The sequence below is a fragment of the Trematomus bernacchii genome, unplaced genomic scaffold (genome assembly GCF_902827165.1).
Source record: "Trematomus bernacchii unplaced genomic scaffold, fTreBer1.1, whole genome shotgun sequence".
In the NCBI taxonomy this organism is placed as follows: domain Eukaryota; kingdom Metazoa; phylum Chordata; class Actinopteri; order Perciformes; family Nototheniidae; genus Trematomus; species Trematomus bernacchii.
The window spans coordinates 466,270-490,059 of NW_022987888.1; the positions used below are offsets into that span (position 1 = coordinate 466,270).

Here is a 23,790-nt window from a genome sequence, read left to right on the forward strand (position 1 = left end):
AGAATCGCTGGCAAGGGGGCTACAACTACAACAAGATGAACATATTTGACCTCGATTTAATTGTAATACACGTTTCAAAATGATGCCGAAGTAACAACATACTGATACCGGTTAGTAATAACCATGAATTAATGCTTTGACAAGTCTGCAGACAGACGGCAGGCGAAACACCTTTTGAAATGCGTGTTTTCTGAATGGAGATCGGCTAAGCTAACGTTGTATATGCTCCGACCGTCCACACTCACCGCCGCAGTAAGCTGATCTCTTGAAAAGGTCAAAAGTCAGGAGGACTTTGTAACAACAGCAAAGTGTGTATGTACCGATAAATATTTAATAACACGGACAAACTGTTCTGGATGGAGGATTTATCAGTGTGTGTGTGTGTGTGTGTTTGCACGAATGATTAAGAAGTTATTGAAGAAATGGATTCATTATTGATAAGATTATGAAAGACGCTGATTGGATTATTCATGAGACCAGATAATAAAACTGTCTTTAGGATTTCTGAAATTATTCACATATTTATTTTTAAGGGACTCTTTAAATGTATTTTGATGACAATTTTTTTAAGACTTTTTTCGTATATTATCAGAAATTAATCTAATATTTTTGGGAACATTTGTATTAATCTTTCGGGTTATTTTCAGATTTATTCAAATATTTTAGGATAATGGACTTTTTACATTTATTTTTTCATGATTTCTTTCCAGACATTTTCCACATATTTGCTGAAATTATTCACATATTTTTGGGACATTTTTTATATATCTTTTGGGGTATCTTTCTGAATTATTCAAATATTTTTGGATACTTTTAAAAGACTTTATAAATATATTCTTATGACACTTTTTTAGACTTTTTTCACATATTGTCGGATATTAATCTAATATTTTTGGGAACATTTGTATTAATTTGAATTTATTCAAATATTTTAGGATATTTTTAAGGGACTTTTTTACATTTTTATTTTCCAGACATTTACCACATATTTTCTCAAATTATTTACAATTTTTTTATATATCTTTTGGGTATTTTTCTGAATTATTCAAATATTTTAGGATATTTTGACCTTCACACAGGGGGTTTAACTGTGTGACCAAAGAATGATACCAGCTTCCTCTATTTGGTTAACCTCTTTTCAAATCCCCCATGACCCAGTTGCTTCTGCTGTATATCCTGTAAACATAGAAAGTGTTATTTTTGCGGATAATAAACGATGGTCAAACGGTTTGAGTTGCTTGCCGCTTCAGTTACACCGAAGAAAGATAAGGGAGGATGAGCAAGTGACTGCAGGCTTTAAACATATGGTACAGTCAGTGTTTATATTGGAGTAGGGCCAGAGTTTTTAAAACTCAAGATGCTTGATGGATTGGAATTACAATAAATTGTCCCTCGGTAAAGTCATGTCACTGACAAATAAAACAGTTCAAACACATACATATATTTGTTAATGTGCCTCACCTGAAGTCTTTCAACAGGTGTGTAGAGAGGCAAAAGCAAGAGAGGACATTCAGGCAGATTAAATAATTTCACTGATTTATTTATAAAAACAAAGACATGAAGCGACATTGATTATGGTGCAAAGTTCAGGTGGAGGTGGGCTGGTTAAATACTGTGGGGTGATTGGATAAAGGGAAACAGGTGAGCATATGAAAAGTTACAGACTGAGGCCATCTGGTGGACGGAAGGAAAAGTGCATGTTTGGATTGAAATGCATGTGGGAACCAAGCGGCAAACTCTGGGGAAGAATCGGGAGGCCAATAAGGAAGTGCCACGAACTGCAGTTCATCTATTGGCCGATAGGCGATGACTGCAGAAAGGATCGATTTCCATAGACCAATGCCCAACTTTACAGCAGAAATATACATGTTTCTACCCCTGGATGCAATAACAAATATTCTGGATATAGATAGATTCCACCTTAATGATTATGAATTGTTGAGTGACTTGTTTTATAACATGACCCTTTTATTTATATTAGGTCTGTGTTGTTGAGTAGTGTTGAAGAGCAGCCTAGTGTATGTGAAATCAACCTCACAATAAGATGTGTGTATATTACAATTATTAATGTCATATTTTAAGATGATTACTTAGATATTACAATATGGTTGGTTGAGCTGGAGTTCATTATTGAGCTTACACGTTAACGTCACAGTCATCTGAAGAACGAACCCAAATCTTGTTGTTTTTATTAATTGTATTACCAAATTGGTATCAAATAAACCAACACACTCTCACTCCATAAACGTCCAGGAGCGACGCTTGGTCAGGGTCCCGAGGCGTGCAGTTGGGACGCTCCTAGGCTCCTTCAGCTTCATAAACAGATGCAAATAGCTTTCAACTGATTGCAATGTATTCCCATCTGCGGCGGGATTTGACGCTTATGGAAGCACGGCATTCGTTTGTGTCGGCGGCTGTTAAAGGCAATGTGAGCGTCCATTCCCATTGGATAACGGAGAATTGTACACCCGGAAGTAAGTATTCCCCTTACTGTCGATTGATTTGACAGTGATATCTCCACTACTCATCAACTCAAAAACACCAGATTATCCTTGTTAATTAAACGACATTGATAGGTTTTAGTGTACAATGCTTTTGTCACGTTTTCCCCTTCAATTCTGAGAAACAAGTCGTTTTCTACTGTATGAGTTTTGGATGGCCGAAAACATTACATTACCCACAATCCTCTGTAGCAACCATAGACTGTATATTGCAACAGGCAACAGCTTCGGTTCATGTTAATTTACAAACTCTTCAACTACAACCGTAGTTATATTTAAAAACATGTTAGAAGGCCTCACAAAATACTTTAATGTAAATTAAAATGTAAATGTGAAGGAATGTGTGTATATTAACTGTGGGTTTTTCTCTGGAAGTTTGTCCTTGTAAGATGTGAGGGTCAAAGGACAGAGGATGCCGTTTTTCTCATACTGATATTCCGCTATGCACGCTGGGATTTGGTGTTTATGCGATGTGAAATCCGAAAACATTTAAAAAAATAATAATAATACATTATTCCGAGTGTGCTTGCTTTTCTCTTTGAAAGTCATCACATAACGGCATTGTAATACACGTTTCGGCTGCATTAAATATTACATATCTGCCGTAGTTAACTCTATGTATAGAGCCCTGATGACAAGACTTCTATACAAACAGGAACTGCCTCCAAAACTGAAAACTTGACGTGGATCTTAAATATATAAGCAATTAAACAACATCTTACATTTCTTTTCACACAATACGTCTCCTTGCAGTATCAACACTAATTCGGCTGACTTTTATATTTGATCCAATTGGTAGATAGGCTGTATTTACGCCATAACGGTGCACAGCTGATAGAAAGGGACACCTACTAGTTAAAGCACGTTATTGCATTTTATAATTTTATTAATATGTTGTAATTAAATGTACACTGTAAATATTTACCAGCATTTCACTACATTTAACAGTATTATTTTACAGTGACATATTGTAATCAAGGCCCCCTGTAATATCCCAACAAATACATGTAAAAAGGACTGTATCCTTGGATTTCACAGCATTTAACTATTATTTCACAATAAAATACTGCAATCAAAATTCTCTGTAATATCACAACAGCATTGTAAACATTGCAAGGATTTCACAGCATTTAAGAGTATCATATTACAGAGAAATATTGTAATAAAAAGCCCCTGTAATATCACAACAAAATATCTATAAAACTACAGTAAAATTGGATTTGACATTATTTAACTATTATTTCACAGTAAAGCACTGTACTCAAAATCATCTGTAATAGCACAACCCATTACTGTAAAATTTGAATTGTGCAGCATTGCACATGTGCAGAATAGACTATTCTAACCGGCGTGTGTCCTGCAGCATAGCCTACTTCTCAAACCGTCTGGAAGATTTGAACTGAGACATTCTATACACTGTAAAAAAAGATCCTAATTTTACAGGAAATAATTATTTTTTTATAGTAATTATGTTTTTTTAAATAACTTGCAAAATCCCGTAAAATTACAGATATGAACTATAAATTAACAACCCAAAACATTATTTTAAGTATTTTGACAACAACAAATAACATTTATTTCATTTTTTTTTTAAAGTAAATTTACTATATCATATTTACAGTATCTTTGCACTTTCAGAAAATACATGCAGATGTATGTAAAATAAAAATTATTAGCTGCAATTAAATATGTAACTCCTCGTAATATAAAAGTGTATTACTATTATAAGACTTTAAGATATTTCTTTGTAATTTTAAGGTACCTACACATGAAACTGTAAAAAAAAAGTGTCAAACATTTTTATATAAATCATTTTCTCAATATTCGATTGAATCCACCACAAACACAAAATATCCAATGTTGAAACAAAAGTAAATAAATAGGTTTTCATGAAATTCCTAACTTACTATATTGTAAACATCTACAGTTGACAATATCATTAAAAAAAAAAAAAAAATCATAGAAAGTGGAGAAATCTCTGCAGGGAGGACCAAGGTTTAAAACACACACTGTTATTTACTCAACAATAAGTCACAGTTATCCTTGTTTTATTTATGTGTTATGTTGCTGTGTTGTTTTTCCCATTGGTCAATATACAGTAATAAGGGTTAGTTATAGTCTTACATGCAGTATAATGTATGGTTTTCGGATTCTGGCCGACAGCCAGAGCTACGGCACTTGAAATAGAATTCAGCCATAACACGGCAGACAAGTCAGGCATGTTTGGAATGAGTCCACAACACTCCTGATTGGTTAATATAAACGTAATCGAAGAAACCTGCCAATGAGAACTGTCTGCGCCTGTCGTTCACATTTGAAACATCCACGTCAGTTTGAGCGGGTCTCCTGTATTTCTGCTGCAGGAGTTTATAGATTAATATCGGGATCGTTTTACATCTACACGTTAAATATGAGCATCGGGACGTCGTCAACAAAGAACAGAAGACTTGAGATCTGGTGAGTCCTGCGACTGTAATGGAGTTAAACATGTATTTAGAATATCCTTAGTTTGTGAATGTTTTATTTTTTATTTAAGGTTACATTTCTTCTTCTGCTTAGCTGAGTTTCTTCCCGTTATGATTAATAAGTTGTTAAATGTTAAGAAGCCCTGAGATGCTGTTTCTTGCAAGATGTTGCGCCCGGGAAACCGGGCTTAACAGGTGGCAGCTCACGTTAGTTTACAGTTTATTGCAGTGCTGCTGCGCCACCCTCATCTCCAACACGGGAGAATTACACATAAACATGCAGCGGGGTGTCACAGTGTTGTCGCCAAGTTTATTGTAAAGTTTCACAGCTTTCTTACAGTGGTATCCAGTTAGTTAATGTTCAGTTATAGTTATAGTTATGTTCTAGTTACAGCTAGCATAGCATAAACGGCTAACCGCTAACGTTTAGCTAACTTGCTAGTTAGCTCTGCTCTATATATTACAAGCTAACATGACTAACTAATGTCACACTGTGAACTAAAATAGTTTTTGTATTACTACATCATACATGCTTGGTCCAAATCACTGCTAACATTATAGTATGTATTTTTTTTTGCATTTTTATCACACTTGGCCTAAACTATTTTAGTTCATCATTTAAGAACGGGAGAATGAAAATAATGATTTGTGGTAATCAAAAACAAGGCATTTAATTAATACTTTGAATATTAATGACTAAAGGAATAGATTTGAAAATGTATAGTAAAGAAACACTCAGCAATGCATGAAATAACATAGCAAAATAACACGGATCATTTTTTACCCATGTTGTGAAGTGTAGTGATACAAACATGATTTGTATTCAAAAAGTAAGAAAGGACAAATTTAATTTGGTGTTGATCCAAAACAGGTTAATTGAGGAATACCTGGAATCCTGAATGATTAAAGTAATTTATTGCAAAGATATTTACAATTAAAACTAATTCGGGTCACTTTTGACGCATGTTGGTTGTATGTTGTGTAACAAAGGGTTAACATGACAGCTGTGATGTTCACTCTTTTGACAGAGCACCAGTGGACAGTGAAGACTATGGAAGAGAAGATGTGATGGCTGTGTGGAAAGGTGCTGACGCCAGCCTGTGTCCCTCATCAGTTTCTCCAGGCAGCACCCAGCTATTCTTCCATCTTGCAGATGAAAAGACTTTGATATGTGAGTAATAACTTGTGTCTAACATAATATTCAATGTGGTTTAGTAAAGTATTTAAAAATACCCCACATTGTACATGTACAGGACAATCAGACCTTTTTCAACAAAGATCATCAGACAATTGTTTTGTCTTTTGAGGTACAGCCGCAGCAGAGAGTCTGAGTTTGAAGAAAACCCTACAATTGTATTCAGTGTTGTTTAATCAATCAATATTTACTGGTCTTGAATTTCCTCACTGGATTACAAAATGCTCGAATCTTATTGTACAGGGACATTATGCAGATTTCATCAACTGAAGATGAAAATATAGATTCAGCGATATGTACCATTTCAAGGAAATAGACTGTTAGCGGTATTGACCGAAGCTCCGCAGCTGTAGCTAGGCGCTGCTAATGAAAACTCAAGTGCTCAATTTGTTGGTTTTTCTTTTTTATTAAGAATTGACCAAGCATATCTTCCTCTTCGAAATCCCAGTTGTACTTCGCTAACACTGGGAGGGTGCGTTTGATTGTTCCCACCCTTACCTCATTTATGGACTAGGTCATGTTAGACAAGCAATCCAGTGGTTAGTTTTAGGGTAAGCTCCATTGTTTAATGTATTCACTTTAAGACAAAGGGATTTCAGAAACAAGTCTCACAAGTTTGGCTCGAGGTAACATTAACAAAAGCTAACTGTTGTTAGACTATGTTCCCCCCTTCTAAACTTATGAAATGAATGAGAAAAATATGAACAACTCTTCATAGAGCCACATCCACACAGCTTTAAAGTTGTAGGAAGCTGAAGCATTGCATTCGTGCCAGCGCCTATAATAATAATAATAATACATTTGATTTATATAGCACACTTTAAAAACAACGTCATCTCAAGGTGCTTCACAAAGCTATAAGGAACAATAAGTAAAAAGTTATCTAAAGGAGCCTAGTTGTAGTTTCTAAGGTATTAGAAAGTAGTTTTTTCTGGAAGGGGTTTAGCATTTGATCAATTCCCTTGGGATGCTATCAAGAACTGTTTTACAATCAACAGTGTGTTTAAGTTTCCAACCCTGCTTCAAAGGTCCATCATACAAGATGGGGGATCTATTGGCAGCTGCTGATAATAACATTCATCATTATGGTTTACTAATTGTTGTCTTTTTGTCCTCTAGGTTGCACTGTCACATCTACAGTTGCGCAGAATGGACAGAGGAAACATGATTGGGCCTCAAGTTTTTTGCAGCCAATAAGTCCTACAAACTTGGGATAGGAGGGTGAGTGAACAAGTTATCCATTGGTTGGAACCTACCATTGTTAGACGTACTAAATCCTGCACACTGCTCCTTCAAATGGACAATGTGAACATATGTCGCCATTTTGTAATTTCTGTTATTTTCAGTTGAGAATGTTTCAAAGTAATGTTAAAAAATTAAACTTACTTTTTGTTTATACTGTTTATAAGTAGATGTTTAAATATTAAATCCTGTATTCATTAATGGTTGTATAATTCTACAAATATTTTTATATTTTACGTACTTTGATTGGAAAATGTTAGAAAAAAGCTGTAAAATAACAGTATTCTACCTGTAGAACTTTAGGTTCTGTATTTACTTTTGTGTTTGATCATAAAAATCTAATAAAAAAAATGTAACATTTTTTTTTCTCATCAGAACTTTATTTAAGGTATTTGAATGTAACATTTTAAGACAATGGATTTTGAAAAGAGAGGAAACATCTGTAACACTACAGTGTTTTCCTGTAAAATCTTTAAGGACAATTCCTGTTTATTAATTGCTTTAGCACTTTATTTCAGTGAAAGTATTTTACTTTAATTTAAGGGTTTTTGTTTGGCAGTTTTCTTTTTTACAGTGTAGCCTATTTGATTTGACCCAACTGGACTCACGGGTGAGATGCTTTTTGTGCATTTTTGCTTGCTGTATGTGGATGACGTGATTAGTCACGTCATCCAATAGTATTTGACAGGAAACCATTGTATGAGCTTCCTCCAGGAAGTACCGGAGCTGGGGACTACAGTTATGCACGTCTATCATTGTAAATTGACAGTAAATTGCTGGCTACTCCTGCATTGCTTTCACAATAGAAATGTAAAAGTACAGGCCCTTGTTGTAATGCATGTAAAACAAAATGATGTAATTCCCCAGTAACATACTGTAATATCACAGTCATTCCTTAGTCATTGAAGCTGTGAAGTTACAGTATACAGTTTTACCTTTACAACAATGCATTGTAATATCATGGGTGTGAAATTACAATACATTGCTGTGAAGACATTCACAGTAAATTGCTGTGAATCTTACTGTGAAAGTCATGCAAAATTTGGCCAGGTATTTATTGTGAATTCACGGTGAATATTTTTACAGTGTAATGTTTGAAAGAATTGTAACCCGACAATATGAATGAAATCATGTAAAAATGAATTTTTGGACGGACACTATAATTTACAGTTTTTTACTATGTAAATTCTGAATTTTCTTTAAAATAAAAAACATCTATATTGATTCAGATTTTTCTACATCCAACTCACAGGTTTATCATTACTTTGAGAAAACAGATTATTAATTTAACCCTTTTAGAAGGGACGATATGGTCATTTGTTCTGGGAATGTCATTTTCGAGCCTGAGACCTGAAAAACAGGCTCAGGGCTTAACAGGTTAAATGAACATGCCCTCAGACACTGTTTCCTGCAAGATGTTGCGGGAGGACCCCGGTAACAGGTTAACAGGTTAAGGGACTTTTTAAATGTATTTTTATGACACTATTTCAGAATTTTTTCACATATTATCAGAAATTAATCTAATATTTTTGGGAAATGTTTTATTAATTTTTCGGGTATTTTTCTGAATTATTCAAATATTTTAGGATATCTTTTAATGAACTTTTTACATTTCTTTTTTATAACTTTTTTCCAGACATTTTCAACATATTTTCTGAAATTATTCACATATTTTTCGGGTATTTTTCTGAATTTATTCAAATATTTTAGGATATATTTAATGGACTTTTTAACTGTATTTTTATGATTTATTTTCCAGGCATTTACCAGATATTTTCTCAAATTATTTACACATTTTCATATGTCTTTTGGGGTGTTTTTCTGAATTATTCAAATGCTTTTGGATAGTTTTAAAAGACTTTATAAATTTCTTTTTATGACACTTTTTTAGACTTTTTTCAAAAATATTATCAGAAATTAATCTAATATTTATGGGAACATTTGTATGAATCTGAATCTATTAAAATATTTTAGGATATTTTTAAGGAACTTTTTACATTTATTTTTTTTCAGACATTTACCACATATTTTCTCAGATTATTTACAAATTTGTTATACATCTTTTGGGTATTTTTCTGAAATGTCAGTGAATAAAATACATCACACATTTGGTCCTGCACAGTGCAGTTGTGGTGCCCTCTATTGGTTACTATCCTTAGTATACGTATTGCAACAAGGAGGTGAACAGTTTGATCAACTCCTTCCAAATATGTAGTTGAACCACAATAAACAAAGAATACACAATTTCGTGCTATTTTTTTTGTGCTTTTTTTTGTGCTTTTACTCTAGTTTTTAGTATCTTTACTACATTTGCACAATGCCCATATGGCCTGGAAAGGGCCAGTGGCAGAAGGGGGGACCTGAAACGGACGGCCTTGAAAGGGCCAGTGGCAGAAGGGGGGGACCTGACACGGACGGCCTGGAAAGGGCCAGTGGCAGAAGGGGGGACCTGACACGGACGGCCTGGAAAGGGCCAGTGGCAGAAGGGGGTACCTGAAACGGACGGCCTGGAAAGGGCCAGTGGCAGAAGGGGGGACCTGAAACGGACGGCCTTGAAAGGGCCAGTGGCAGAAGGGGGGGACCTGACACGGACGGCCTGGAAAGGGCCAGTGGCAGAAGGGGGGACCTGACACGGACGGCCTGGAAAGGGCCAGTGGCAGAAGGGGGGACCTGACACGGACGGCCTGGAAAGGGCCAGTGGCAGAAGGGGGGACCTGAAACGGACGGCCTGGAAAGGGCCAGTGGCAGAAGGGGGGACCTGACACGGACGGCCTGGAAAGGGCCAGTGGCAGAAGGGGGGACCTGACACGGACGGCCTGGGAAGGGCCAGTAGCAGAAGGGGGGACCTGACACGGACGGCCTGGGAAGGGCCAGTAGCAGAAGGAGGGACCTGACACGGACGGCCTGGGAAGGGCCAGTAGCAGAAGGGGGGACATTGCACGGACGGCCTGGAAAGGGCCAGTGGCAGAAGGGGGGACCTGACACGGACGGCCTGGAAAGGGTCAGTGGCTGAGCAGGCGACCTCCCCCGGGAACAAAGATGATGAACCAACACAGAACAAGGGACACACACAGGACTTATCACAGACACAAGACACACTGGGGAGGGCATGCAAAAAAAAACACGGGTCACTCAGGTTATTGTCTTGGCACTTCCTTGACTGTGAAACATTTGATTTTTTGGATCGGTTAGTGTCACTTGAAGTAATTCAATCTCTATTTCCTTGTATGTGGCTGAAACCAGAAACCTTCTCTCAACTCAGTATTTACATTCTTATATTCAAAGAAAATCAGTAATATCTTTAAAACGACAAGTCCTTTTCTATCAGCTGTGCACCGTTATGGCGTAAATACAGCCTATCTACCAATTGGATCAAATATAAAAGTCAGCCGAATTAGTATTGATACTGCAAGGAGACGTATTGTGTGAAAAGAAATCTAAGATGTTGTTTAATTGCTTATATATTTAAGATCCACGTCACGTTTTCAGTTTTGGCGGTAGTTCTTCCTGTTTGTCCAGAAGTCTTTTCATCAGGGCTCTATAAATACAGAACTACGGCAGATATGTAATATTTAATGCAGCCGAACCGTGTATTACAATGCCGTTATGTGATGACCTCCAAAGAGAAAAGCGAGCACACTAGGAATAAAGTATTATTTTATTTTTAAATTTCATTTTCGGATTTCACATCGCATAAACACCATTTCCCAACGAGCATTGCGGCTAAACCATCGAATCACCGAGCTGAGGACCTTGCCTACGTCTGTTTACGGTATTGTTAATGACGTTTGTATTTTGTTATACAGATGGAGCGTCTTATTTTGGACAGTTTGAAACGCGAGGGTCGTGATTGGCTCGTGCACGGTCCTTGATCGGCCCGTGATCGGTTCGTGATGAAGAGCCGGCCCCCAGTCTGACTTGATACCGCCCCCGTGATAAATACATTTAATTATTGTGAAGCCAGCTGCAATGGATCATGATCCACCAGGGGGTGCAGTGGGGTTCCACACTGGAGCTCATGTGAAATCAACTTCGATACAGTAAGCTGGATGTACAGTATGTCTGGTACTAATGTATAGCGGATCTTTGTTAAGATCCATATGTCACGGATAGGATCATAGTCTGTGCTAAATAAGACATGTAATCATTTACAAAACATCACCATGTTGTTATTTAACAAAATAATGTTGTTTAGTCGAAAAAAACTAACGAGAGGAAATGCAGCCGGCTCTCCCGATTTTTAATCCTAATTTAATCATCATCTTCACCAAGATTATTTATGTTTATGTTTGCCGAATTGACATTAAATCACTGACAAATATGAATATTCTGTATTCAACTTCATTAAAACGATCAGGACCCTGGGTGTTATTTTTCCCCACAATGAGAAATAGTAAGAAAAGCAGAAAAAGAACACTCAAACCGAGAGATGAGTTATTATTACAACGTGACTTCACTATTATTTAACAACTGTTTTTATTGGGTTCTTTTATTTGGGGTTAAGTATAGGTGAATTGCACTAATGTGGGAAAGATCGTGATGTCTCCTCCGATCTGCTTTATGATCTTCTTTCTCCCGCTGTGTAGATTGGGGGACCGCCGTCCTCTGTCTTCAATGTTCGACATTGCGTGAAACAGAGGATTTCGACATTCTGTATTCATTGCTTACTTCCTTAAACCGTTTCTCCTCCTTATCTTTTTATTGCTCTTGGGGCATTAAAAACAAGATTTTAACTTTAGTTTTTTATATAATATCTGCATTTTCTCTTGTGAAAAACTAAGTCTTAGTTTGGCCATAGTTATTTAATATATAAAGACTATATATTATTGAATTACAAGATTAGATATACTTCATTTGATCTAAAATATTGATGTGTTCAAATGCTCTTCTAAACAAAACTGAAAGTCCATGAAAAGTTGTCTTCCTGTTTTTGTGAAGGAAGCGCCATCTCCTGGTTAAATCCTGAAATTGAAAATCTGGCAACGCCCTCTTGGAAAATAGTGGGAGGGCTTAACATTCCCAGATACTGGTCTTTGGCAGGTCTTAGGCAGGAAGCTGGCAGGTAGTAGGCAGGAAGCAGTAAGCTGGAGTCTGAAATAAGATGCTCCATCTGTACCCACATTCCTTCACATTTGAATTTTAATTTACATTAAAGTATTTTGTGAGGCCTTCTAAAATGTTTTTAAATATAACTACGGTTCTAGTTGAAGAGTTTGTAAATTAACATGAACCGAAGCTGTTGCCTGGCAACGCAATCGCACAACGTCACGTCCGTTAATTCCACATCTACACACATGGATTAACATCGATTTAATACATTAATGTAGCCTTTGTTTCTGCTAAAAGAGGTGTCGACCAGCTGGGGCCACAAGAAAATCGGCGAAATCGAGTGTGACTATTAAAAAAAAAATCCTTATTATATTAATATTGACAATAACAACCGACCGTCGGGGTAGACCATTTGCTTGGCATTTCCGGGTATATCTCCACTGGTTGGGCCATGTTAACAATACCGTGTAACTGTCACGTTTGAAGGGACGACATCGTGACATCTTCACGTCTCCCAGTATGGTAAATCGTCACATGTTCACGTCTTGCCGTGATACCGGGTTGACTATATTTGCATTTCACAGGGGTATTATGAGCAATATGTACCTAAAGTATTAAAAGTAATCATTGTGCAGAAAAATTGCCTTTATGTGTGTATAATTATATTAATATATGTGACATGTATAGATAATATTGCTGCATGAAGTAGCATGGAGACAAACATTTTGTAAAATATTTAAATAATTGTAGTCTTTTTAACTTAAAGAGTTAGTCATCTGTATTTAGAGATGCATTTTGTTCCAAGAAGCTGAAGCTGTTAAGTAAATGTATTGGAGTAGAAGTATAAAGTAGCATACAATGGAAATACTCAAGTAAGTACAAGTACGTCACATTTGTGCAGTTACTTTCCACCTCTGTGCAGTCACAGCAGGAGAGTCAGTAAACAGTCTGCACTGATCTGACTAAAAGGAAAGAAGTTCCTGATAGCATTCCTGAAGTGCAGTACAATGCTAGTTGTCACTCAGTTGCATGTTACTGCTGTAGATGTTTTCAACTCCTTTAAATAATATTAGCAATTTTCATACACATCTTTTTGAGAAAAGCTTTCTTACTAGTTTGAAACATTTTTTAGGATGTTTTTTGATCAACTCTTCTGGTATAATTTGGGATATTTAAAATGCAGCGTATAGTGCTGTCGAATTGAATATCATGTTGCATGTGACTGCTTTAGATGATTTCAACTCAATGAAATACTGATTTATTTTTTAATCTGAAGCAGCATCGTGTTCTATAACAGCCTTTTTCAAACTGTGGGGCTCGCGGAGGTTTGTGGAAGCTGTTCAATCCATAATAATAAATACAATGATAGCTGGATCTTTGTGTCTTGTTAATATTAGCAGAGAAAATGTAATGTTTGTACAACTATATACTAAACATCCTAACAATCTACGTGGGAACCGGGTTGGGGGGGGGCTCGAAAATATTTCCAATTACCCAAAGGGGGCCTGACAGAAAAAGTTTGGGAACCTCTTAAAGTAAACTTTTCACGAGTTTCTCAGAAAAACTGTGTTCAAATTTGTGAAGAGAATGATCTAAGAGGCTTTTTAAAGACTTTATCTAAGGTTAACAAGAAGGAGATCTTTCTCAAAGCGAACCAACTGCAGTCTAAAAGTGAATGAACATGCTGATCTCTGACTCCTTCTTGTTACCACAAAAAGACAGAGAAGTATGTCTTTATGTGTTGATACTGAGCAGAGAAACTTCTCTTTGTTCACTGAAGGGAGGGGCATGTTATCATCCTCTAAAGGTCACACACTTCTCACTGTCTCCTCACATTAACTACAGGACTGAGCACAAACTGTTAAACCAAATGTTTGAGATTATACTCTTTAATTATATTCAAATGTATTGTCACTGTCACAACACCACGCAGTTCAGCATCGAACCAGAGTAAATATAGGTTACATATGTCTATGCTAATAAGATACAGTAGACAGTAAGGGAAGATATCTGCAGGACAGTTTCAGCAGTACTAATGTTCCACTTCTCTCAGTAAATGAATAGTTTCATTATTTTATTCTAGAATGGAGCAACTGTTAGGAATTCCCTCAGGGGATGAATAACGTTTTTCTGACAAGTCTTTGCATTTCATTGGCTCTGTTGATAAACTGTTACACAAATCGTAATATCTTCACAAAAACAGACCGTGGTGTTTGTGTAATCTGCAAGACTCAAACTCAAAAGCTGTCTCACAAAAGTGTGTGCAGTAACAACTTAACCAAACATACTGACTTTCACCTTCAATATGAAAACCACATATCTGAAAAACCGGAGTCAGTGTAAGTCACGTTCACTGGATCCTCCACAAGTGTCTTCTCTCCTCGCCACAGAACAAATATCCTAACTGAACCCCACCCGTTAAATGAAATGTTTGAGATTCTTCTTTTTAACTATATTTATATGTATTGTCATTGTCAGTTTATTCCTTTGAGTAAGTACAATAAATCATATTCACAGTCAGTGTATAAAAGAGGGACTCTTGCTGGATAATCACGGAACAAAGGACCAGACGGGGAATTGGACATGTTGTGACATTTCATTCAGACTCTTCACGGTGTTTGTGACTCTCTGCAGGTCTCTACCTGTTGCTGGCTCCTCTCTCTCTGCAGGTCTCTACCTGTTGCTGGCTCCTCTCTCTCTGCAGGTCTCTACCTGTTGCTGGCTCCTCTCTCTCTGCAGGTCTCTACCTGTTGCTGGCTCCTCTCTCTCTGCAGGAAACACAATAACATCTTTATCAGCACAGAAAGTGGAACCGTGGACTTACTAAATAAAGTTCAGTGCTTTAATAGTGCTATGTTCATCTGAGTTATCTCATTAATAAATGTATTTGTTGACTTTGAAACCATAGCCTTTCATTCTTGGACATAGCAGTATATCAAACTGATATATAAACGAGGGTCTTACAGTCCACTACTCAGACAGAAAGCAGCAGGTTTTTAATAAGGGCCTCCAGCAGACAGACAGCTCTGAGGCCAATGAGTCTTGAATATATACAAAACTGCGCCGCCCGGATTCTTCCTGGTTAACCACAAAGTAACAGAAGCAGTCTTGTGACATTTAATAAATGTATTTGTTGACTTTGAAACCGTAGCCTTTCATTCTTGGACACAGCAGTATATCAAACTGATATATAAACGAGGGTCTTACAGTCCACTACTCAGACAGAAAGCAGCAGGTTTTTAATAAGGGCCTCCAGCAGACAGACAGCTCTGAGGCCAATGAGATAGAAACATGACATCTATCAGTCACATCAGTAAATGAGACTCCATACATCCCCCATGTAACATCTGTAAAGTGTTAATTGTTAATCACCGCTAAATGCACTTTAATACAGGGGTATCTCCTCTTGCACTTGATGCATCTCTTGTATCTTCTCTTGCACTTTATATGTCGTAGCTGCTATATTGTACTGCCATGTGGTAAATACTTGTGTGTGCTGCTCTTGCTGTTTTGCATATCATGTATTTATTTTTTGCTATGTTTACAAATGTCATGTTCTTATATGTTGTATGTCAGGGACTACGGATGGAAATGAGCTCAAAAGCTCAAATCCGGCATATTTACACTTGAAGCATTATTTGTCTAAAGTGTTCATTAATGTGAATTGTCCCTATTCAAATAAACGATTAAATGAAAGAAAAAAAAATGAAATTAAAATATCTATATTTATTTATTTCAGTCACTGTGAGTTTCATCATTTGGCTGTAAGGTCATTGATCCTTCTTCTTATTCTTTAACTAAGATACGTGTTGAACGTTATTTAAGCCACTGGTTTACAGGGTGTGTCTGAGGACTTTCTCTCCTGAACCGTCTCCTCCTGTTGAACCTCTAATGGAGAACAGGCACCACATTAAACCAAGATAAGAGAACGAGTTGGAAAGATGTTGAAACGTTGTTCAACCCCAGATGACACAGATATTTCTGTAGCCACACCTCCAGAGATATGTTATATATATAATGTACCTTCCTTCACACTATCTGAGTCATCTCAGTGTTGGCAGATTTCTTGAAGCTCTGAACCAAGATGGTAAATTGTTTTTTTGGAAAAGTTTATAAGGATTATTTCTGAATTTGTTCATCTCTGGAATATTTTCTCATTTAATGGATTACTTTTAAAATGTTGAAAATTGGAGATGAGAAATTGGAATCACAGTTTTCCCAAAGTCTTAAATGTCTTTTTTTTTAAATAATTTTCAGTTTGTACTCACATAAAATGTATACAGTAGTTCAGCAACATCTAAACGTTGTAATGTAGGTCAAATAAAGTGAAAGTTTAATTAATTGTATTAAATGTTTTTTTTCAAAAGGTTTTATTCAAATAAACGTAATATGTCAAATAAAGTAAAATTATCAAAGAAAAACAAAAATCCAGACAAAATCCAACGTTTTCCATGTTTTATGCGATTTTACAAAAGTACAAATAAATAAATGAAACAATTATAGTTCTGCAAAATATAAACGCTGTAATTTCTATCTCAAATATAAATTATATGAAATCTACGGCAAGTTCAAGAGAATTTTATTAAATTTCTTGTAAATCTGAATACGCAAAATAACTGTAATTATCAAGACGATGCTGCTCCCATGTTGATGCAAAACGGGTGATTCTGCAAACTTTTCAGTAACTTTTGCTGACAATGCTTCTTTACTTTTTCTTAAAGTGGACCTATCATGCTATATTTGAATAATATAGTGTAGGACCATACCTATATAAGGCATATTTATACTTTTTTTGTTTTCAAAATACCAAACAGATCATGCATTTTAGCCATGCCTCATTTTGCTCAATTTGAAATGTTTTAGCTCTGTTTGTGTAAGGGCAGAACAGCACCATCTACAGGCCTGGCATATGTACTACAGCGTCTCCAGCACTTTCGAAGGGCAATGGCCGTGGCTGTCTCCTCCTGATTGGTGGAGTTGGCCCAATAGCCGTAGCGCCACCGTCCTGACGTCAGGACAGTGTTCAAATCTGGATCAGTTTTTATCAGATCCGTTGCAGCCCCTTTTTTAGAGATTTGGGTATGGAGGAAAATAGAGAGGGTTGTGTTTTCTGACACTTGGTGAGTTCCCTGGAACACCGGGGACACATATTCATGTAGAAAAGACGTACAAAAGTGCATTTTGCATGATAGGTCCCCTTTAAGTAAAGTTCCTAAAACAGGACATTTAGGGAGTATTTTATTTTATTACTGCTTCATGACGATGTGAAATGTTAAAATCCAATCTTTTATTTAATAATTTTTTTTATTAACCAGCAAATCTACAAGCAGTTTTTCTAAAGGAAGTTTATCCCAGATGTATTCCTGGTATTCCTCCAGGAAATAAAGCCTGATTATCTTTGTGTCTACACAATGCCGATCAATACAAGTTTAACTTGGGAATCATTCACCAGTGTGTAGAGCAGGGGTCTCCAACCTTTTGTAGGATGAGAGCTACTTAAAAAAATTAAACAAGTCGTGAGATACTTTTACTCCTTGTTTTTAGTTTTTTGCAGTGTATATATTTAGCACATTTTAACATTATTATATGCTTACTTTTAACTTTTGTGTGCTGTTTGGGTCTGTGGGACCCGTTTTCAGTGTTTACTAAAAGAAAATCTATTCAAAGATTCTTTCTTTTTATTTATGCATATTTAATAATAATAATATAAATAATAAACATATTTGTAAAGTGGGGGGACACAAACGGGATTTCGAAAAGTGGGGGGGACATGTCTCCCCTGTCCCCAGTGGAAATTACACCATGCGTGTGTGTGCGTCAAGTGCAATACATATGTAAGTTGCAACACACACACAAAAACCCTCAGGTGTTGTATAGGCTGGCAGGACTAGGCTGTGTTCAATGGGGCTGATGTGTAGATTCTGCCAGAAGGACAATCACGGTCAAACTCCTTATGAAGTGGTGAGGTGCCGCTCCACCTTGCTTTTCTTCCTGACTGCAACGCTGGTCGCGGAAATCAAGCAAGAACGTGATTGGCCGATATTCATTGTGGGGGGTGGGGGGAGGAGGGGTGTTAGATAGATATAGAGTTGTTGTAAGTAGATAGAGTTCGCTATGATTGAGGTTTCGTTTATGCATAGGGTATTACATTTCCTTTTTTTGTTTGTATTTTTTACATTTTGGATTTTCTTGGCGAGCTACTTATTGAGGGCTTGCGAGCTACCGGTAGCTCGCGATCGACATGTTGGAGAGTAAATACTCCACTGGTGAATCCCTTCACCACTCTATGAGATAACATTATGATTCCTCTCCAAAAAGGTCTGGTTTGAACTGGTATCTCAAACTCTAATGTTTGATAATGCATTGTTCTTTCCCCTCCCAAAAAATACACAGTATGCGATCCTAAAAAGATGGAGTCTCCTGCCCTTTGCCACCATCCTCCTGTCCATCCTTCCCACACAAACTGCAGTGGTGAACTCAATGGTTGACTCTCCTGGGTTTGTTCTTGATGAAAAAACACCAAATGTCCCCGACGTCTTGCTGGGTGCTTTAGGTGCTTTAGGTGCTTTAGGTGCTTTAGTAGGTGCTTTATGCCGCGTTTCCACTATACGGCCTCGCTCGGCCCCGCTCGGTATGGCTGGGCCGCGATTGGCCTCGTTAGGACCAGCTCACTTTATGGCGCGTTTCCATTACAGTTTAGGAACTGGGGTAGTATCTATAGTAACGCAGTATAGGCGGAGCGACGCTGCTTAAAACTGCCGTGACGTCATCTTCAATGCGACACAACAATGGAGGATGTGAAGATGTGAAGATGTGAAAGCGATCGTTTGCTTGTTTTTTGCTGTGTGGTTTATTATCACAAGAAATAGACAAGAGTTGTTTCGAAAGAGGCGACGTATAGAAGAAGCTGACGCGAGAGTTCGGGCAGTCCTCCTACGCCGCAGAGACTACAGGACGACTCGAATCACTACTAACTACAATGCTACTTGGTAAGCTAACGTTCGCTAACTAGCAATGTGTTTAGGCTCACGCTCCCTATACGACCAAAGTATTTCAAGTATTTAATTAATTGTAGCTACCACTTTTACGTATTAAAATATGTATGCTTTTGTTTGTGTATTTCAGAAGTTACCGACCGAGCTACCGAGTGGTGGAATGTGATTGTTCCATCTTTCACACACTCAGTGGGTGGAGAACTTCAGGATGCCTGAGGAAAACCTACGTTCATTACATGAATTCAAAAGAGGGCATTATGAACAGAAAACAGCGAAGTTGTCATTCAGGAATTAAGGTGTTTAAAAATGTGTAAAACTGATGTGTTTTTTCATGTTTGCAAAATGTAATACATGTTTATTCATTGATAAAAGCAATAAATACTGAGGACATTGTGAGAAAGCGACATTTGTGTATAAAATGAAAAGGCGGAATTGTATAATATATGTTAAAAACCGGAATGTTTTGCTCGTTATAAGTTAGTCAACATTACATTACATGTTACTTGGGTCTGATGCGCTACCTGAATACCTAGAATGTATAATGTAATACCTAAATATTCATTGTATTGAACATAAATACATCTTTTCTTTTTCACATACATGTGTTTGTCAAATTATTTAAACCAAAATAATGTTATCAGAATTGACTATTTAGTAAATATTTGAATTTCAAGCACCAGTACTGCCCCCATAATAATAATAATCTAATAAATTAAGCAAATATCAAAGCAAACTATAAACATAAATACAAAAGTGTAAAACACAACAGAACTATATTCATAAATGCAAGTGTAAAAAATTGTTAACATGGATGGAGGCTAAAGTATCCACAGCATAAAATAATATGATTATGATGGTTTGTCTGAAAGACACAGCCTCAAGGTTCAAGGTTTTTTATTTTGTCATACGAACATAGCTAGTGTAGTTATGACAATGAACATCTTAGGTCACAGGCTCCTCCAACAGTGCAACACAATAACCCAGATCAACAGAAATATAGTGCAAGTAAATATTAAGCGCTGTGCACCGCTCTCTTTGTATAGGTGTTTTCTTTTGTTCTCTTCTCTTTGAAATATATAAGCAATGTGTTTGAGTCTGGCACAACGAGGGTATTACAATTGAGTAATTTTTCTACATGTATTTATCATGTATTCTTAATACCATTACAAAATATGTAATGTTATGTTTTAGAGGAGGACCTCAAGCTAGCAAACTCAATTTCAAACAGTATGCAGAGTTGTCCTGCTAAAGAGTTCAAATGTATTATTTAACCAAGTATTTATTCTCTTATTTGCTTTAATTGCAACAGATGATAAAGGTTTCACTGTGATAAGTATTCTCTTAAATCCATAAACCCCTGTACAGTGCTTTGTGGACGATGGTGTTTATGATATTTCTGACTGCAGAGGGACGCCTAGATGATGCCATCTTTCTGTGTGATCGCTGGTGGGTGCAATTATTTATCAACAAGCAATAAGATAAGACATGGCATTGATTCTGCTGGGCCAGTTGCCGTTCCTGCAGGGCCAGATCGTCTCCTCCTCGGTTTGTGCTGTTGATGCAGAGGACGTTGTTCGGAACTGTTCCTCCTCGCTAGTCCCAATGTAATCATCTAGAACAGAAACATGACTTGTAAATTCCACAAACTACTGCAGCACAATACTATAAATAGCAACAACAACTATAGAAAAGACAAACTGAACGTAAACAATGGCACATATGGTGTTAGCAAACAATAGCTCTCGCTAATGCTATCTGCCTAGCTAGCCTTCGGGGCTCCATCGGGGTTGTCGAACATAAATGTAAGGATAAAATAGACTTATTTGTTAGAAGTGAGCTTTAAAACAGATAGGGACACAAAGCAGGGACACAAAGCTTTCAAGCAAATAACAGCGTTAGCAAAAACGTACCATGCAGACTCCAGTAACGCCGTTGGAGAGTCCAGTGTCTGTGTAGAGACCTCCTGAAAGACTTTGATATTGCGAGTTGTCCCGTCGAGCACCCGCTGGACCTTATCATCTGCAATATAATGGACGTCGTCACTTCCTCGACCGACCATGGTGTGCTTTTCTTTGCCATTGTTGTAGCTCCTCTGTTAACAAAAATGCTGTTTGTAAAAATGGATTATCTCGCGCGCAGATTGTGACGATTCTCTCCGACCAATCAGCAGCCGAGAGCGTTGACGTCACAAACTCAGCCCGGTTCTCTCGGCCCTGGCCCCACGATTTTATGAGGCCAGAAAAACTGAGAATTAGGACCAGCCGGCCGGTACTAGGCCAAGTGGAAACGCAACCACAAACGGGCCGCTGACGTCACAGCCCTCTTAAACCGGGCTGCGCGCTGTAGTGGAAACGCGCCATTAGTTGCTTTAGGTGCTTTCGGTGCTTTAGGAAGTGCATTAGGTGCTTTAGGGGATTTAGGGGCTTTAGGTGCTTTAGTTGCTTTAGGTGCTTTAGGTAGTGCTTTACATGCTTTAGGTGCTTTAGTAGGTGCTTTAGGAAGTGCTTTAGGTGCTTTAGGTGCTTTAGGAAGTGTTTTACGTGCTTTAGGTGCTTTACGTGCTTTACGTGCTTTCGGATTTGCTTTACGTGCTTTAGGTGCTTTACGTGCTTTAGGTGCTTTAAGAAGTGCTTCAGGTGCTTTAGGAAGTGCTTTACGTGCTTTACGTGCTTTACGTGCTTTCGGTGCTTTACGTGCTTTACGTGCTTTCGGTGCTTTACGTGCTTTACGTGCTTTCGGTGCTTTACGTGCTTTAGGTGCTTTAAGAAGTGCTTCAGGTGCTTTAGGAAGTGCTTTAGGAAGTGCTTTAGGAAGTGCTTTAGGAAGTGCTTTACGTGCTTTACGTGCTTTACGTGCTTTCGGTGCTTTACGTGCTTTACGTGCTTTCGGTGCTTTACGTGCTTTAGGTGCTTTAAGAAGTGCTTCAGGTGCTTTAGGAAGTGCTTTACGTGCTTTACGTGCTTTACGTGCTTTCGGTGCTTTACGTGCTTTACGTGCTTTAGGATTTGCTTTACGTGCTTTAGGAAGTGCTTTACGTGCTTTACGTGCTTTAGGTGCTTTACGTGCTTTAGGTGCTTTAGTAGGTGCTTTAGAAGGTGCTTTTGGTGCTTTAGGTCCTTTAGGTGCTTTAGGTGCTTTAGTTGCTTTAGGTGGTTTAGGTGCTTTAGGTGCTTTAGGTGCTTTAGTAGGTGCCTTAGGAAGTGCTTTTGGTGCTTTAGAAGGTGCTTTAGGAGGTGCTATAGTTGCTTTAGTAGGTGCTTTAGGAAGTGCTTTTGTTGCTTTAGGAGGTGCTTTAGGAGGTGCTATAGTTGCTTTAGTAGGTGCTTTAGGAAGTGCTTTTGTTGCTTTAGGAGGTGCTTTAGGAGGTGCTATAGTTGCTTTAGTAGGTGCCTTAGGAAGTGCTTTTGGTGCTTTAGGAGGTGCTTTAGGAGGTGCTATAGTTGCTTTAGTTGCTTTAGTTGCTTTAGTAGGTGCTTTAGGAAGTGCTTTTGGTGCTTTAGGAGGTGCTTTAAAAGGTGCTTTAGTTGCTTTAGGTGCTTTAAGAAGTGCTTTTGGTGCTTTAGGAGGTGCTTTAGGAGGTGCTTTAGGAGGTGCTTTAGTTGCTTTAGGTGCTTTTGGTGAATTCTGTGCTTTAGGAGGTGCGTTAGTAGGTGCTTTAGGAGGTGCTTTAGGAGGTGCTTTAGGAGGTGCTTTAGGAAGTGCTTTAGGATGTGCTTTTGGTGCTTTAGGTGCTTTATGTGCTTTAGGAGGTGATTTAGTGGGTGGTTTAGTTGCTTTAGGTGCTTTAGGAGGTGCTTTAGGTGCTTTAGTAGGTGCTTTAGTAGGTGCTTTAGGTACTTTAGGAGGTGCTTTAGGTGCTTTAGGAGGTGCTTTAGGTGCTATAGGAGGTGCTTTAGGTGCTTTAGGAGGTGCTTTAGGTGCTTTAGTAGGTGCTTTAGTAGGTGCTTTAGGTACTTTAGGAGGTGCTTTAGGTGCTTTAGGAGGTGCTTTAGGTGCTTTAGGAGGTGCTTTAGGTGCTATAGGAGCTTATTTCACTTATATAGCTGCTTTCGGTTCATTAGTTGCCTTAGATGCTTTACCAGATGCTTTAGGAGATGCTTTATGGTGCGATAGGAGGAGGAGGTGTGTGTGTGTGTTTGTGTGTGTGTGTGTGTTTGTGTGTCTGTGCAGCTGCAGCTGCAGCAGTATCTGATGTAAAGTTTTGTTTGTGCACGTGCAGCCGTGCATAAACAGCTAAGCTAATGTGGAAGTTGAGGAGAGACGTCAAGACATCTCACAGACACACACACACACACACACACACACACACACACACACACACACACTCACTCACTCTCACACAT

The 23,790-nt window shown here is 37.8% G+C and overlaps 1 long non-coding RNA gene across 3 annotated transcripts; it reads left to right on the forward strand.

Annotated features, from left to right (window-relative positions):
* The first annotated feature begins 16,455 nt into the window (after positions 1–16,455).
* Positions 16,456–22,926, forward strand: LOC117469844. Of its 3 annotated transcripts, none has more exons than XR_004554625.1 (3): positions 16,456–16,539; positions 18,846–19,023; positions 22,897–22,926. It is a non-coding gene; the product is annotated as an uncharacterized LOC117469844 (long non-coding RNA). The 3 variants fall into 3 exon arrangements; XR_004554623.1 differs by lacking the exon at positions 22,897–22,926 and adding an exon at positions 21,877–21,905 and having other exon boundaries at positions 18,846–19,035; XR_004554624.1 differs by lacking the exon at positions 22,897–22,926 and adding an exon at positions 21,877–21,894.
* The last annotated feature ends 864 nt before the right edge of the window (positions 22,927–23,790 follow it).